Raw genomic sequence first — 18,546 nt, 5'->3', positions numbered from 1 at the left:
TGAAATGCACCTTATTTTGTGTAAAGAACTTTTTGTTTTCCACATATTACTTTTTGCCAAGTCTTGATATTAAAAACCTTATTTTCTCTTAGTTTTTCACTTAATTTTATTTTTGTCACTAGGAGTTTTAAATTTTTATAGTCAAATTTGTTGTTTTCCTTTGATCTTGTGTTTTCTATTTCTCACCATAAGCTTATGAAAGCATTTGTATGTATGTTTAATTATATATGTTCTTTTACAATTTAAAAACAACTTATCCCTTTAACCCTTTTGGGAGTTTTTGTTTGTTTTGGTGGGTATTACATAATATAGGTGCTAACCTTACCTTTTCCGAATGAATAACCAAAGTATACAGCATTTCTGGACCAGGATCATCTGGGACTTGTTAGAAATGCAAATTCTTGAGACTGTACCTTAAGTGGATGGGTGTCCAACAATCTCTGTGTTTCAGCACCTGCTTCATGCAATTCCAGTGCCTACTGAAGTTTGCAAACCACTGTGAGAATTCTTAGGACAAGCCTGCTTGAGTACTAGATCCTATCCTGTGCCTCTTAAAACATTGGACTAGCCTGCTAGCTTCTTTCTGTTGTCTCAGTTTTTACCTTTTTACTGAAGCATTCTTCACAGTGTACACACATGCTATTTCTTGTTTGAGCACCACAGTCTCCTCTAGTTCCCTATTTCTTTGGTCCCCTTTACAACCATGCTCCTCTGAAGAGTTCTTTGTATCTCCAGTTACTCTCATGCCATTCTTCTTAAACTATACTAGCCAGTCTTTTGTCTCCACCATTCCAAAAACATGCTCCTATCATGGTTACCAATTCGCTCCATACAACTGGATGTTGTGTAGTGGTCGACTTTTGTTTTTGATTTTTTTTTTTTCCACAGATGTTATCTGACTTGACTTACTTGATCAGCAGCGCTTGACATTTTGGATTACTCCCTTCTTGTTCAGACATTTTCTTCACAGACTTCTAGGATACCACTTTGTGGTTTTCCTCTTATCTCATTAGTGCCTCATTCTCCGGGTCCTTTCTAGTGCTTTCTCATGTCACATTTAAACTTTGGAGCATCCTAGAGTTTAGCTCTTGTTTTTAACATTACTCTGCTACCAATACAGATCTCATCTTCTGCTTACTACTCTGCTCCAGTCCAACCACATGCTCTTCCTTTGCCTGGAATACTGTTCTCCCACCTATACTCAGGAATCTGTCCCTCTAGATCTTTCTCTGATATGGTCTCTATAATATGATCATGTGGTTCATGTGGTTCTGCTTTTTATCCCAAGTTCTATGTTCTTGCTTTATTTTTCTCAGTTTGCATGTATCAACTCCAACTTGGTTTGTTGTTTTTTAAATTAACTTTTTATCCCCCATTAGAATATAGTACTTGGTATGCAGAAGGATGTCTAATAAGCATTTGTTGAATAAATGAATGAAGTATTCTAAAGTCCTTTTTGAGTTCTCTGTTTTTTCCTCCTGATTTGGAATGCTACTTTTACTACGATGTGTTATAATGGTCTTAACGGACCCCGGTGTGAATTCAGGTTTATCTAATATGTTTTCAGTGTATTTCTGTTATCCAAATATAGTTTCAGTAGCTCAGAGATCTTTTCTTGCATTTAGACCTTGGTGTAGTCTAGTGAGGAAGTTAGTATTGTGCTATTTTACAGAGACATAGCCAAGTTCACCTACCAGCTGGTGGAAGAATCAAACCCATATCTCTGGTTTTCAATTTTATTGCCATTTTGTAGTATGAATATCTTGTAGTGATAAGTAATTTAGTATGTGATGTTGCTACTGGGTATCAGTCCTCTTCTTGTTCCCTCTCCTGTGCATGGTTAACTCTTAGTCACTGTACAACACATGATTGGCTGTAGTCACTAAGCAGAGAAACTTCTCCCTTAGTCCAGGCAGAGAATAAATATGAGACAGGAGGGTAAAATTGAACAGGGAATTGGTTTATGTGGAACTTTTTTTTCTTGTCTGCATTTCAGTATGATTTTGGAAGAAAGGTTTGTGGAAAGAACACAGTTTGGTGACTGTGAAACACATCTATTGTCTACGAGTTTAGTGATTCTCTCTGTTTTGGTTTTTTTCCAGCACAAATGATATCTCTGGCATGCAGGGAACTTTGAAAATGATTCTAGCGCCATGTAAATGAAAGGTGTTACTGTGAAGAATGACTCAAGTTTCTTATGGTTTGGTAGTCTAGGTACCATGAATTCTTTTTTTGTTATACTGGGTTACTTTTAATTTTGTTTTATGTAAAACTTCTATAAATGTCATTTTTAAATCTTTGCTGTCAAAATTTGTTGTTTTTCTAAGAGAGCAGCTGTGGATGTGGCTTAAAAACTGATGAGTATTTACAATGATGAGCCTTTATGGAGCAATGAAAGACTGCTTACAAATTGTAGCCACGGTTGGAATGAATTCTGTGTTTATTTCTGAATCCCTATGGGTGAATGTTTTTTGAAGGGGGGTGAATTAGTGTGGTACAATCTGTGTTTTTATTCTAGTAATCTTTGCTTTTGCTCGTTCCCTCTTTTAACTTTGAAGGAATTTGGAATATTTTTGCATGACAGTTTGATTTTTTTTCTCCAAACACATTGTTTGGATAAGTGTGAAGATAAATTGTAAATTTAAGATGTTTTATAGACACGATTTCTGACATCAAATTGTTCCTGCTCAACTCCTGTGTGTAATAGCATTATGGATGACACTTTACCTCCATCTACTGTGTAAAACTATAGATGTTGGGTGGTTTGAAGCTAAGTATTCTCTGTTTGATATGTTTAGTTCATACGTTTGAATAGCTGCGGCCACAGTGCCTGCACCCACTTTTATTTAAGAAGAAAGTGCTTTTAAGGTGGGCACAGTGTGAATGCCTGTAATCCCAGTGGCTCAGGAGACTGAAGCAGGAGGATGGCAAGTTTAAAGCCAGCCTCAGCAGCTTAGCGAGACACTATCTCAAAATTAAAAAAAAATAATAATAATATGGACTGACGATGTGGCTCAGTGGTTCCACCTCTGGTTTCAATCCCTGGTCCCCCTTCCCCAGAAAAGTAGGTTTAATGTATTATTGAGACAAGTAGTAAGTGCAATTATCTAAAGTTATTTTACTCTGAGGAACTAAAAATAACACCTGGAGTTGAGTTACGAAAACTAAGGAAGATGTGATATTTTCTATCAAAATATTTTTGATGTTTCTATATTCTATAACTTAAATTTATGATTTGTAATGTATATTTATTTTACAATTTTAAATTAAGATGTTTAAAAGATTTCAAAAGAATCCTACAAAATGTTTATTTAAAAAATAAAATTTAAGGACCGGAGTTGCGGCTCAGTGTAGAGCGTTTGCCTGGCATGTGTGAGTCCCTGGATTCAATGCTCAGCACCACATATAAATAAATAAAATAAAAAATCCATTGACAACTAAAAATTACATATTAAAAATTTTTTTAAAAAGGGTAGGGTGGCAACAGATGAAAAAATGAGGATTCCCTAATCAAAGAAAAAAGAAAAGAAAAAATAACCAAGAAAATGGAACTAAGTATTTAAGATTATGGTCAATATATCTGAAGATCTTAAACTATATATATTGGCAAATATGTTCACTATTTTTGTATATTCAAATCATCATAATAAATTTACTTTCTTTGGAAAGTCAATGTTTAACTTACTTCCTGATCATAAAATGTTGAGTATTGAAGATGTCAAAAAAGAATACAGGTTGAATGTACAGGCTAAAGTTAATTGCTGCTGTATTTATTTTCCACTGTGTTGGGGATGGAATCCAGGGTCTCAAACATGTTTGTCAAGTACTCTGCCACTGACCTATACTCCCAGCTTTTTTTTTTTTTTTTTTTTTTTCATTTAAAAAAATCTTATTAAATTTAATCTCATTCTTCCTAGTGGTTAAAGGAGTTTAAACTGTGATAGTAACATCTGTTCTTTTATTGTGTGGAATATGTTTTCAGGAGGACTTTTATGCACATTAAAAATAACAATTTTTGTGAATTGTAGTTATTATCCACAGTCACTTTTAGATATAAAAGCATTCCCAGTGAGTTATTTCTGATTCATAACCAAATTTTAGCAGAACAGATGTAGACTACCAATGGAATAATTAGCCCCAAAATATTAGGGGTTTAGAGATCCCTTTGTGTAACATTTAACTTTAATTTCTTGGCTAATTTATCTGAATAATTAAAGTTTTGAGGCAGTTAGAATTTCTTTTTTTCCTCTTGGGACTTCACAGTTGTCACTAGTAGCTATAATCACTGGGGAAGTAGAAATATTATTTTGATCAAACAGATGGCTTTCCTAGCACTGGTCCTTAACAGTGTCTACTGAGGTTCATGTGTGTGTTGGATGATTTCCCAATCACACCAACTCTGTACTTTTGAAAGATCACACCTGGTAAAAAAAGATGATGTAGATATTAAAATGACTTAGTGAACTTAAGCATCTCCCAAGGTTGGAAGTGTATATAGTTGACCATGCCTCAAGGGAACAGAGTCTGCTCCAATGAGAGGAAATCACTTATTGTTGGATACTTCTTATCACTGATCCCAGTATATTCTTTTGCTCAGCTGTCCTCTCAGTAATTCCTTAGCTACTTTTTCAATTTTTTTACTTTCAATAACTGCCATTAATGTGCCATTTTCTTCTCTGCTTAGTCAGATGACTACCTCCATCCAGTACTTTGAGTCATTGGAGGGTTTTGATAGAATTAAGGATAGAATTCCATTGTGTTAGGGGAAGGACTTTTAGAGAATAGAGTGATACTGGGCTTAGATTACAAAATTGTATTATTATTTTTTTTTTAATTCTGTAGTGAAGCTATGATGGTGACTTTGTTAACAGGTTACTGTCCCTTTTTAAATGTGTTTGTTTTCCTTCTCCATTGGAAATTTAAAAAACACACAAATTGGTTGTTGACACATGTGCTTGTGCCCCTGAAATTTTAAAAAAAGGCAGCTATTAAGATTCTAAAAACTTCGTAGACTGTATTACTCTATAGTTTAAGTAGTAAGAAATGTTGTAAGTCTGTTTTTTGAAATCATAATACCTAAAACAACCAAAGACATTTTGAAATATGTGAAGGCAGGTTACCACTTGGAAAGAGTGTATGGTATTATTGCTCTAATAGAACTATTTGGTCTAGCCCCAAGAGTGAATAGAAGTTACAGAGCTTTTAAAATTTTGCCAAGAAGGAAAGAATTCTGATTCTTTATACATATTACAAGTAGAACAGTAGTCCATTTGTTGAGATGGCACAGAGATAATGGATGGTAGAGAAGTTAGGTTAATGTTGGGAGTTTTGTGTTAGCCAAAAACTCTAGTTGAGTTTGAGACCCTTGTGAGAGAGGTAGATATATATGGCCTATTGTAAAACATACTTGAAGACTGTTGGGTGGTAACTAGATCATAGTTATAAGTAAGATCTCCTGGGGAGAGTTAAACAGAGACAGACCTGGCTAGCATCAACATTTAAGGAATGGGTGGAAGACAGTAGAAGAAAACCAGTAAGAAAAGAGATAGGACAAAATCCTTAACAGTCTAGTGCCACAAAAATGAAGCATAATTCTGGAAGGGAGGAAACTTGTCAGTTGTATCAGTGCTGCAAAGAGAGCAGGTTAGATAAAACCAAATCTTGATTAGATTTAAGACATCAAAGACCCTGGCAAGAACAATTTTCATGGACTGGTTGGTGTTGTAAGATGGTTCATCACAAGTTGAAGAGTTAGAAATAAGGAAATAGAAATATCTTTGAAGAGTAGTGGCTCTGAACTTAGTGCGTGGTAGCCGTGGTTGTTGCAGTAGAACTTTTAAAGGTTGACTAGGCTTGACTTGTTTAGATGCTTATTGAAAAGAATACATCAAGAAGGAAGCGGGTAGCTGGGTGCAGTGGTGCATGCCTGTAATCCCAGCGACTGTGGATGCTCAGGCAAGTTCAAAGCCGCCTTTACGACTTAGCAAGGCCCTAAGCACTTGGCAAAACCCTGTCTCAAAATTAAAAACAAAACAAAAAGGCTGTGGTCTTATGTAGCTCAGTAGTAAAGCACCTCTGAGTTCAATCCCTGGTATCAAAAAAAAAAAAGGAAGGAGATGAAACTTGAGGCTGAATTTATTATTTTTTAAAGTGCTAGGAGTAGGACCCAGGGTCTCATTGGTGCTGCCACTGAGCTACATACCCAGCCTCTGGATTGAAACTACTGTCAGTGCCTTTTCTACCAGCTTGTGCTGTTTGTCGGTAAAAACCCTGCATTAAAATGAGTACACATTCAGTAATGCTGTGATGAGGACATTTGTGAATTTGATTATTCTCTCTTCGGTCTTTTTTTTACATCTATTCTTTCATTTTAATCAGGAATTTTTTTCTGTGTTGTTTCTCTCCTGAGGTATGTTCATGCTTTGATTCTTTCATATTTCACTCAGTCTCTAGTGATTAACTGAGGTGATGATGGATTTAGTTAATTCCTGTGAAACCAAAAAAGGTTGCCTGTTTTTGGGGTCTTTGTCCATATACCGTAAGAGCTTTGTGACACATGCAGCAGTTTGTTTCTACCTCCCTCCCTCCCTCCTCTTCTTTCCTTCCTTCCTGTCCTAGTATTTCAGTTGCATACTCTTACTAGTAGAAGGTTAACATGTACCCTAGTAGATATGACCATGTTAATTATAGTTAAATATTGTACTGTACTAATGCACTGAAATATATATGTGTACATATATACATACATATGTATATATAAATTTCAAAATTTAAAAAGATACTGTGGAAAAGCTGAAGTGGATAAAGATACTTTTAATAGTCATCAGTAGAAACCCAGTTTATCTTCACAAGTAATTTTGAGTGAGAGCAATGTGTTTGAATATAGCTTTTTTTTCTCTTTCTTTTCTTTTCTCTCTCTCTTTTTTTTTTTTTTTTTTTTTTCTGGTTATGCCAGGAATTGAACCCAGGGCTTCATGCGTGGCTCTACCATGGAGCAAGGGCTCTACCACTGAGCAATACCCCCACCTTCATTTAAAAACAAAATGGTAAAGTGTGCATAATACACTATTTTTTAAAAAATTTTGGTGAATACTTTGTGAAAGAGTTATTCAAAGGGCTGATTCTAAGCTTACTCTTTAAAATATAAATCAAGTAATTTTTATAGCTAATAATTCACTGTTTAATATTTACCCTAAATATTTTAATTTACAAAAATAGGGCTGAAAGTTTAACTCACTGGTAGTGTGTTCTTAGCATACCCAAGGCTCTGATTTTGATCCCTAGAACCACCCAAAACACAAAAGTACCTACAGAGTATAGGAATCTGCTTGACTTCCTTGTATGAAAAATAATCAATTTGGGGGGCTCTTTTTATAGAGAAAATGAGTAACTTGTCAATGTTTACAATTTTTAAAAGTGCTTTGCCACTTGATAAACAGCAAACCTTTATGTAGTATGACAGATTTTCTTTCTCCCAATCTGATGAAGATGAGTTGTTTCATAACACTAACCTTATCTGTGATATCTGGTAGTACTTTGTGCCATTCTGTCTTCAGTTTCTTAGGTTGCTAATGAAAGAATGAATGAATGTCTTGTATAGTGGAATCTCACAAGCTTTCTTTAGAAATTTCCTCTCTTATTTCTGCTGAAGGAGCCACAAAGAGTGGTATGTTTTTCTATAAAATGCTTTTATTAAAGAAACCAAAGATGCCCCCTCCATGAAGATAGAGATCTGGTCTTTTTTTTTGGGGGGGTGTGTGTGTGTGTGTGTTGGGGGGCTTTGAACCCAGGGATGCTTAACCACTGAGCCACATCCCTAATTTTTTATTTTATTTTATTTTATTAGGAAACAGGGTCTTGCTAAGTTACTGGAGCTGACTTTGAACTTTCCTCCTGCCTCAGCTTTCCAAGTGGCTGGGATTATAGCCATGCACCACTGTATCTGACAGCTTTGTCTTTTTATTCAGTGTTCTGTTGCTCTCACCTGAAGAGTGCCTGTCCAATAAGACACTCAAGCCAGGCACAGTGGCACATGCCTGTAATTCCAGCAGCTCTGGAGGCTGGAACAGGAGGATTGCAAGTTCAATACCAGCCTCAGCAATTTAGTGAGGCCCTAAGCAACTCATAGAGACCCTGTCTCAAAGTTAAAATGAGGGGGAGGGGCCTGGCAATATAGTTCAGTGGTAAAGTGCCCCTGGGTTCAATCTTCAATCTCCAGTAACCAAAAAAAAAAAAAAAAAAGATACTCAATAAATATTGAACTGTGGATTAAACTTGCAGTTGAAAATGTTTTCTGGTAGATGTTTTCTTAGAAAAAATTCCATTTTATTAGGAAACCAACAAAGGCTATAAAGGAGAGTATATTAGAAAAACCACTGTACTACCAACTTTATGGGAAATTTTCCACACTAGGTAATTTTTCTAATACTAGTCTCCCCATGCCAACCGATCTTCAACAGTGTTTTCTGTGCATATTTATATAATAATTTACTGACAGAGAAATTCATTTTAGTTTATGTTCATATTTTTTTCCCAAGCCACGTTTTACTTGTATATACTATGATGGGAAGAGCAAGTCTTCCCTCATGGTATTTGGCTTCTTATCATACACTATTAATATAAGAAACCTCAAAAGAAGCACATAAACATAATGCAGTAAAATTTTCCAAAATACTGAATTGAAAATCAGAACTTTAAACCTTACTGGTGGAAAAAAACCTACAACCTTTAGAGATAATGATACAGATTTTAGGTACTTAGTTTTTAAGTATTCTGCTAATATGACTTATTGTCATATGCTAATCTTTCAGGGCATAATTTTATATGTAGAAGGAGGTTCTTAATAATAAATGTGAATCTACTATTAAGGTTCATATCTTGTTTTTAAACAAGACATTTTGGTTCTTTCTGTCATCTTGATAGTCTCACTGTATCTGATTAAGCATTGCTTTTCCTTGGTAAAGAGGGAATAAATACTGGGAGGAAGAGGAGGCATACTTGCACCATTAATTTAGTGTGCTTAAGTTATTAATGTTATCTCTCATAAACTCATGCAGAAAGCCCTCACTTGCTTTTGATGGCTCAGGAGACTGAACTAGGCTACTTGTATAAAACTAATTAATTAGGCACATATTTTGTGAGACTTGCTGCAAAAAATCCAAAAGAGCACCATTATTAACTCTTCACGCTGTGGAGCATCTCCTCTTCATTTCAGGTAATGATCATCTGACATAGATCCAATGAACCTTAGCCATAGATTCAAATATTTTTGAATACCAATCTGTTCTTGGCATTAGGATACAATTACAAACAAAGCAGATCAGAACCCCCCAAAAGGTGTAGTGATTTTCTTGTGAAAATTACTTTCTACTCTAACCCAGTGGAAAGTGTTGCAATTTCTGAAGCCACTAAGTTAACCACTACTTAGAACAAAGCAGTGTGGAGGTTATATTTTAGTGGGTGAGACAGACAAAACAAATTCAATAGTAATTGAGATAAGCACTTTCAGAGAAAAAGTTGGAAATACTACAGGGAATGTCAGTATGGTTGTGCCTTTAAAATATTTATGGAAGTTTGCATTGAGATGGTGACATTTGAGCAATGAACCTTAAAGAGTGATTTTGGGAGGCATGTGTAAGTAAAGGGAAAGAACATTCCAGCAGGAAGAAATGGCAGATATAAAGACCCTGAGGCAGAGGGTTCCTGGATTAGATGGCATGTGAAATAAAGACAAGAATCAGAGATGTCTCCATGGTTGTTGGCCTGGATAATGGTAATTACAGGGTTGCCATGATTTGATAAGGGAAACAGGTTTGGGATTTGATTGTGAGATGAATGTGTATGCAAATGAACAATATGCTTTTATGACCTCTGAATTTTGGAGACTGACAGATTAAAAAACTTTTAGACTGATGGCAGGGATATAGCTCATGGGTAGAATGTTTGCTTGCCCCAGTACCACAAAAAACAAATCTCAGGCTAGTCCACTCTTTATAAGAAACATTGTTTTGAATAACTCTCCATTGCCTTCTTCCCTTTGTAGCCACCGTTCTTTTTTTTTTTGCTATAGATTTGACTACACCAGGTATCTTGTAAGTAGAGTCATACAATATTTGTCTTTTTGTGACTGGCGTATTTCACAGGGTTCATCCATGGAGCATTTGTAGGTATTTCCTTCCTTTTAAAGGCAGAATAGTATTCTATTTTATATGTATGCCAGATTTTTTTAGTCCATTTATTTGTTGTGGAGACTTGTGTTGGCTTATGCTTAGTTGTTTATGAGAGGGAGTCTTGTTTAAAGATTATAGAGTTTAATTGCTTGGTTACTGAAGAGTGACTAGATGAGATTGAGGTTGATAATACTCTTATATAGGTCTATTGTAAGATAATAGTGTTTGTTACCACCACAAAAAATTGTAGAAACACTTTATGTTATACAACTTAAATGTATCTGGACTATTAGAAAAATGACCTAAATGGGTATCCCATTAGTAGTGGTAGACACCATAATGGTCAAAAGCACAGTATAAAGTTAACTGGATTTAGAAAGCCTAAGATTTTGAATATACAATTGTTGGGTTATTGTGAGAATTAAGTAATACATTCAGAATTAAGTGTCATACATAAAGTGTAATACATGTCCTGATCTTGATGACTGAAGAACTGTTTAGAAAATAATTGAGTTATAGTGGAGTTGTAATTGTAGTCCTAAAACCTGAAATTGTGATTTCTATTAGCATATTTTGACATAATCCATTTCAGCAAAATGTGTCATGGTGTGAAACACATCAACATGAGATTTTCCAAGATATTCCTTTCTTATTAAAACATACACACAAAATGCAGCACTTTAAATTTTTGAAATTGGAAAGTGCATTGGAAAGTTGAAAAGCATGAATAGAATACAAAATTACGAAGGTTATTATAAATTTAAAACAATAGGTCATAAGAAGACCCTTGGTGACTTACTCTTTCTAGACAGCTCTTTACCTAATTTTTTTCTCAGTCTTATCTTAAAAGATGAACTAATAGAAGGTACCTGGTAATTTAAATGAACTGCTTAGCTTGTTTGCTTCTGTAAATGTTATTTGTTAAATTGAATATATTATTTCTGATCTGTATGTTTGAAACATAGATACATTTGATTATGTTTTTAGCTGAAGTTACCTTTTTTGTTTACCTCTACAATGTTTGACTATGGAATAATGATATTAAATTACTCTGTAGAAGACAGTGGAAAAATCAAACTCAGTTTCTCTTAATATGCACTTACGTGTAGGTTACTTCTGTGATTCCGAAGTGTATGGTGTTTCTTCCCACAAGCAAATAAGCAATTGATTCTGTAGCAGACACCAGCTGGCATCATCTTCTAATTCAGTTCTGAAGGTAGCATCAGATCCCATGGTTTGAGGTGTCAGTCTCCAAGGATGCCCCATCTGTTCAGATTTCTCTTGGTCCCTCTGCGTAGCAGTTCTTCCTCCTGGGTATGAACCCCTTCTGAAATGGAAGTCTTATGATCTATCAGACAAGGTAGGTCAGAGAATTTCTTTATAACCAACTCTGAGACAAAGGTGGGAGATCAGCCTGTGACCACACTGGGGAAGAGAAATTCTAGCATCTGTGACTTGTCTTGGGGAAGGAGCAGTTGGAAGGAGGATTAAAGGTTAGAGAGAGTCTGCTTTCTAAGACTACTTCTGAGGCCTAGAACACCCCAACTTTATAACAGGAGACTGTCTTTTCACCTTTATGGCTCGGGAGCTGATTCAGTAATCAAGGACAGAAGGCCAAATCCTTTAACCTTATCAACTTGTTTCCAAATAATTGGTGGACAGAATTTATGTAAAATTCAAGTGTTTGCAGGATGCAGAAGTGCAGACCGGTAATCCCAGCTACTCAAAAGCTGAGGCAGGAGAATGGGAAGTTTTAAGGTCTGCCTGGGCAACATAGTAGTGAGACCCTGTTTAAGTAAATAAATAGGTAAATTTCAGATGTCTATAGGACACATCCTATATAAGTGATACTATGATACTATCTGATTTAATTCATCAATTCAATATTTTTCTTTTGCAATTTTTTTATATACATTATGCATATAAGAATCCATGTAAAAATAAGTTCTTAGCTTAAGTAATATGTTTTGTGGACATTTAATACATGCAATTTTGTTTTTCATGCCTATTCATCTATTTCAATTTTTCCTTTATTCTTGTACTTTTACTTATTATGTGATTTTTTAAAAATATTAAAATTTTTTATTTGTTTTAATTAGTTATACATGACAGCAGAATGCCCTTTGATACATCACATATAATGGAGTATAATTTCTCATTCTTATGGTTATACATGATGTAGAATCCTACCAGTCTTATGTATATACATAGGATAATAATGTCTGATTCATCCTACTATCCTTCCTACCCCCTTACCCCCCTCTCCTCCCTTCACTCTCCTCTACCTAATCTAAAGTAACTCTAATCTAAAGTAATTCTATTCTTCCTTAGCCCCACCACATTGTGAATTACCACCCATATATCAGAGAAAACATTTGGCTTTTGGTTTTTTAGGATTGGCTTATTTCCCTTAGCATGATATTCTCCAGCTCCATCCATTTACCAGCAAATGTCATTATTTTATTCTCCTTTAAAACTGAGTAATATTCCATCGTGTGTGTGCGCACGCATGCGTATAATATCACATCAAACATGTGATAGTTAACTGTGCTTTATTTACCCACCGCTCCAACAGTTTAGAGAGAGAGTGCAGGAAAAATAGCATGTGCAAAGGCCCAGAAGTCTGAAACACTCTGGTTTATTCTGAGAAATATATGTAGTTCTTATGTGACTAAAACATATACTGTATTAGTGTGGGAAAGACAGCTGGATCAGGAAAAACCTTGTGAGAATTAAGTTGGAATTACCCCAGACCTCAACTTTGTAGTCTTTTATGTCTCTGCTCTTGTCAAATTCTTAATTTCTTTAAGAGGAAATCTTTCTAGGTATATTTTTAAAACTGACCAAATTTTCTGTTACATCTTTTAACAATCTCATTTATACTGGATTTCTAGTGATTTAAGTTTAAAGAATAAGATTCAGAAAAGAATAAAACAAAATTAAAATGTGAGACAGATTAAAACTTTGTTTAGTGTTCTTTTATGTTCTTTCTTTAATTGCTAAAATTTCTTGCCCCTTGCTAAGGATAATATGACTGAAGGAAAAAATAAAGAAGTTATTTATCACTTAGAAAGTGACCCACTGATTTTTGTAAAATCATTTTAGCAGGTTATGATCTGTCTTTAAGTAAATACATGACATAGAATAGCTTGTATTTATGTAAATAGAATAGCTTATATCTACATAAACATGTAGCAGGTTATAATGTACACACACAAAAAACCTACTATGTGTTGTGGTAAGCAAAGTTTGAAAAAACCCTGTTTCATATTTGTGTATGCTTACTGACATTTCTCTGATTATTTGAGGTAGTCCATTCATTTATTCTTGGTATTTGAAGGGTCACTGCCTTTCCCTGCCACTTCCTCTCCAGTTCATTGGGTCATCACTATATGCCAGACACTGTTCTGCTTTATATTTATTGATTTTTTTTCATGTGAATGTTATTTTCATCACAGTTTTTCAAAAGGAGAAAATAAAGTACCTAGAAGTTAACTAAGTATCTGGAGTTTAATTGACTTGCCTGAGGTCCCAGAGCTAGTAAGGGGTAGGTCAGGGAATCAGATTCAGGCAGTCTCTCTTTAGAGTTCATTCTTAAAGCCACCAACCTTTAATGCTTCTCTGCCACCTGTGTCAAGGCACTGTGATACGTGCTGTAGGTACAGAAGTATATACATCCGAAATGGTTCTTGATCTCCTGGAACTTAATGTATTTATACTTAAAACTAGAAATGTATTTCTAGTTTTTTGTCTTGATTAAAATATATAAACATATATGCGTAGAAATATGTAATGTGGGAAAACCCTATACAGCTAGCTAACCACATGTAATTAGCATATTGCCATGTTCTTGATTTCACTATTATTTGATGACTGCTTCTATCATATGGACATGCCATAATTTAACTGTTGTCCTGTTATTGGAAAGAAATATGTAGGGATTCCTTGTGAACATCATAATGCATTTGTTATTGTCATTTCAGATTACTATGTGACACTGGATAAATGCATAAAAGTTTAAAGTTGTTGGCATGTTTCTAATTATATTTCTAAAGTTAATGCTTTAACAATAGTTTGAAGTAGGACTTTTCTTAGCATCTTCATAAATATGGTGCATAATAATTTCAGTAATCAAAACCAAACCAAACCAAATATAATTGTTACTCAGTGTCCCTAGGGGTTTGATTTCATGACCTTCCTAGGATATTAAAATTTATGGATGCTCATGTCCCTCATATATTCTGGTGTAATGTTTGCGTGTAATCTATATACACAGTATACTTTAAATCTCTAGGTTACTTGGATAGTTTCTAATACAATATAAATATATATAAATAGTTATTATACTGTATTCTTTAGGAAATAATGAAGAGAGAGAAGGAAAAAGGTCTGTCTATATTTTCAATACAGCCATAATTTGTTTTCCAAATATTTTAATCATAAATAGTTCTGATCTGTAGATTTGGAACTGATACAACTGAATGTAATAAAAATTTAGTAATTAAAAAATGCTGTTTTAGTTGCTCATTAAAAGTATCTTTTAAAAAGTTTTGCTGTCCTTAATTCTGACACATAATGTATTTTTAGTGTATTTTGAGGAATATATGTAAACTTGTTAATTGCAGGTATAATTTTGGTACAATATCAGTATAATCCCTGAAATAGGTTAACTTTAAAAATTGAAAATTGGGTTTACCAAATACCAATTTAGATTCTTAACCTATTAAAACCCAAAGCTTTCAGTTCTGTGACTATTTCAAAGAAATTGACAGAGGTGCAGTAAAATATGCTGGAAATCATAATCTAGAGCTTTTATATATTATATTAATATTCATAAGGTTGTATTGACATAATGTATTGTATGTAATTACATAATACATTAGGGTTTTGCAGGTTTTCTGCATCAGGGATAGAGAGACAAAATAGGTTAATATCTTTTAGTAGTGAGTGTTTTTTCCTGTTCCTCCTGAAAGACTCATTATTAAATATTTACTTCCGCTCAAGTTCAACCAATATTGGTGTGCCTACTATTTTTTAGAGCACGTCACGCATGCCCACCATCAGTTCTTTATTTTTACTTGTCATTTGTGTATTAGGAATGGGTGTTTAACATTTTCACTTATTTAGTAGTCATTACTGCTTACTGTATTCCAGGCTTTGGTGGTTAAATGCTAGGTTTACAAAAGACCTAGACTTCACAGCATAGTGAAGGAGGCTATACTAACTGGTATGGAAATGTATTTGTTTTTTCTATTAAAAGAACAAGATGAAGTGTTTTGTATTCATTTGCATAAGGTTTTTAATAATTAATTTGCAACTAAAAGATATAGTTGGTTATCATAATTTTTTATGGATATTCCTGTTGCAGTCCACTATTTGAACATTAATGTTTTCACAGTGAATTATGCAAAAGACTTATGCTGATCATTTGAGTTTAAGGTAACAGATTTTGAACCCTCAGTATAATAATTTTGCAAGATTGTTTCAGCAATTTAAAAAATGGTGTCAAATGGTTTCTTGTTCCATTCATCTGACTTGTTATGAAACATTGACATTGTAGTTCAGTTTATCACTTCTGCAATTAGGTTTGGAATGCAGTGTTACTGGATGGTTTCCATTCAAGTCTTAAAGATGCTTAGGAGTTTCCTTAATTTGGGGGATTTTTGTCAGTGCCTTTGTAATTCTATTAGTCATTATTTGAAACATTGTTAAGAACTATCCATTGGCTATTGTGTATTATCACTGCTAATCTGACTGCATGCCTTCAGCCTCCCTCAACTAATAAATGGTTTCTCTTCCCTTGCGGATAAGACTTCCCTTGAGGATAAGGATAGCAGTCCAGGGAACAAGATGTAGTTGAGAAAATTGGCATTATACTCTTTGAAGGAAAATATCTTTCATGATCATTTTGTTCTGTGAACTGAAATTTAAATTGACAACTACCATAATTTAGGTCAACCTTAAAAAATTGTGAAGTGCATAACTTTGTGAGAAAACTGGGTTTCACTTGTAGAAGTCAAATGAAGTTTCTAAATATGACCTGATGTTTCTTGGTGGCTTTAATAAGTGTGCATGTAGTTCCTTGCTAAAATATAGCCAACAAAGTGTTTATGTAGTTTATAATTACAGAACTGACTAGGTTTTGTGAGCCATTTGCATAATTAGATTATTTCCATATCAGCCAGGTTTGAGAAATAAATTTATGTATTTGACTTTTTTTCCAGTTGCTTCTGGAAGAAAGATTGATATAGCTGTCTGAATATGGGTTTTACATTCGAACATTGTGAAATTAGGTATCTGTCCTCCCACTTTCATCTCTTATGTGTGATATTGAGCAGTTGACGTAAATCTCTGAACCTTAATCTCTTCACCTGTAAAAGGCAGGTAGATCAGGATGAAATAAAATGTGATCAGGTCCTAAGCATAGTACTTGGCATCCTATTAACAAATGTTAACACCAGGACCATTCCCTTCCCCTAACAATATTCTACAATGGTATGGTTGTAGGGGGGAAATGCAGAATTCCAGCTTAAAGATTCAGAATTAAGTCTTAGTTCTTTTGTTTTACTATATATGTTTTCTTGGGTCAGTCACTTGAGTACAATCTATCTTCTCTAAAATAAAGTTCTGAAAATTAAATGAGCTAATGAGTAAGTCCTTGAGAGCTAGGCTTTTATGCTTTACCATCTAATGTATTTATATCTTGACCTACTTTCCAGTGGTTAAGATCCCCCCACCCCTTGCAGGGGAGGAACTGTGTTTCAGGAGTATGAACCTGGTAGTTGTGTGTAGGTTACAACACACACACACAGCGCCATTAAATAGTTTTAAGTAGGAGCAGGGAGAGGCCAGAGGATTGCACTAATGTGGTGAAATCATCAGTTTAAAAAATGGTTGTAGCTGTAGATAGGGATATCATTGAACCAGAGCCCTTGTTCCTGCTCATTTGTTTCTACTTTGGTCAGGTTCTTTCCCATATGTGATTCTGCCTCCATTATTAGCTTTCTGAATTGTGGTCTACATTTTATAATCTGCATTCCCAGTAATCTGTAATTAATCCAAATCTTAAAAAATGTCATTTTTTTTTTCTGACACTGGACTTGAAAGATTTTCATGAGCTGACTCTACCTTTTCAAGTAGGAAATGGTTTCACTTTCTGCTTAGCACATGTTCTTTTGCCCTAACTGGGAAACTTTGTCATCTTCTAGTACTTGTGCATTGACCTTTACATGAGTTGTTCCATTTGCCTAGAATATTAACAGAAACTTTCTCATCTGCTTTCTTTTTCACTGGAAGCCATCTTTATGACTTAGCTTTATTAAAAATTTCCTGATGCATCATCCTAAAGTAATTTTAATTGCTTTATGACAGTAAATCCATGTATTTATTGATAAGATTAATGAGCTTGACTTTCTTTGCATAACTCAATTATTCTTTTGGGTAACTGGATAGTATTAAACTTGCAGCAAAATCAGAGTGAGTTCTTGGTTGATTTAAAATGTGATGCGTAGAGCCAGCTGTAGTGATTCAGGCCTGTAATCCCAGTAACTGAGGAGGCTGAGGCAGGAGGATCACAAGTTTAAGGCCAGCCTGGGCAACTTAGTGAGACCCTGTCTCACAAAAAAAAAAAAAAAAAATACCGGGGATGCTACTCAGTGGACTGAGTTCCATACCTGGTATTGCAGGGGAAATGTGATGTGCATACTTCTTACTATACCTTAATAATGGAATAATTTTAATGTTTTTATGTAAGAGAGGTGGGGTGTTATGAAGAGGAAAGAGGAACACAGATAACTGCCAAGTCAGTCAGGCAGTAAAACTTGATAGAAAGTAGTTTTTCCTCTGCTATCATACCACAACAATTAACACTGAAGAGTTCTGTGATCAAATACGTGTAAATCAAGTGTGTGCAGGGTTCCCCCCCCCACACACCAAACCGACCAAAAATACTCCAGTGGACACCATCTGGCTGTCCTCTAATTCAGTGCAGTTCTGACACTTACCTACTTGGAGATAACATCAGATCCCAGAGTTGGAGAGCTTTGGCCTGGAGGCTGCCTTTCCCACATGCCAGTCACAAGTCCCAGGTGTTTTCTTTTCTGTGCTTCTCTAATAGATCTGCTCTAAGGCAGCTGCCTCAATCCCATCTTTGAGTTCCATTAATTTGCTAGAGCAGCTCACAGAACTCTAGGAAGCTGTTATGTTTACTGGTTAATTACCAAGGATATTTCAAAGGGGTACTGATGAACACTAGGTGAAGAGGTAACCAGGTCAAGGTATAGGAGAAGGGGTTAAGAGGTTCCATGCTGTCTTGGGGTATACTACACCCTCCAAGAACCTCCCAGTGTTCAGCTGTCTGGAAGCTCTCTGAACCCTG

General features: G+C 34.9%; 1 protein-coding gene across 4 annotated transcripts in view; it reads left to right on the top strand.

The window, feature by feature from the left end:
• The window catches only part of Rbpj (recombination signal binding protein for immunoglobulin kappa J region), a 215,029-nt gene that overhangs the window by 133,688 nt on the left and 62,795 nt on the right, over window positions 1-18,546 (top strand). The gene's annotated exons all lie outside the window — the stretch shown is intronic.

This window comes from Sciurus carolinensis, chromosome 10, assembly GCF_902686445.1.
Source record: "Sciurus carolinensis chromosome 10, mSciCar1.2, whole genome shotgun sequence".
NCBI lineage: Eukaryota > Metazoa > Chordata > Mammalia > Rodentia > Sciuridae > Sciurus > Sciurus carolinensis.
Note: the sequence above shows the minus strand (reverse complement) of the source record. Positions and strands in the feature narration are given on the sequence as shown.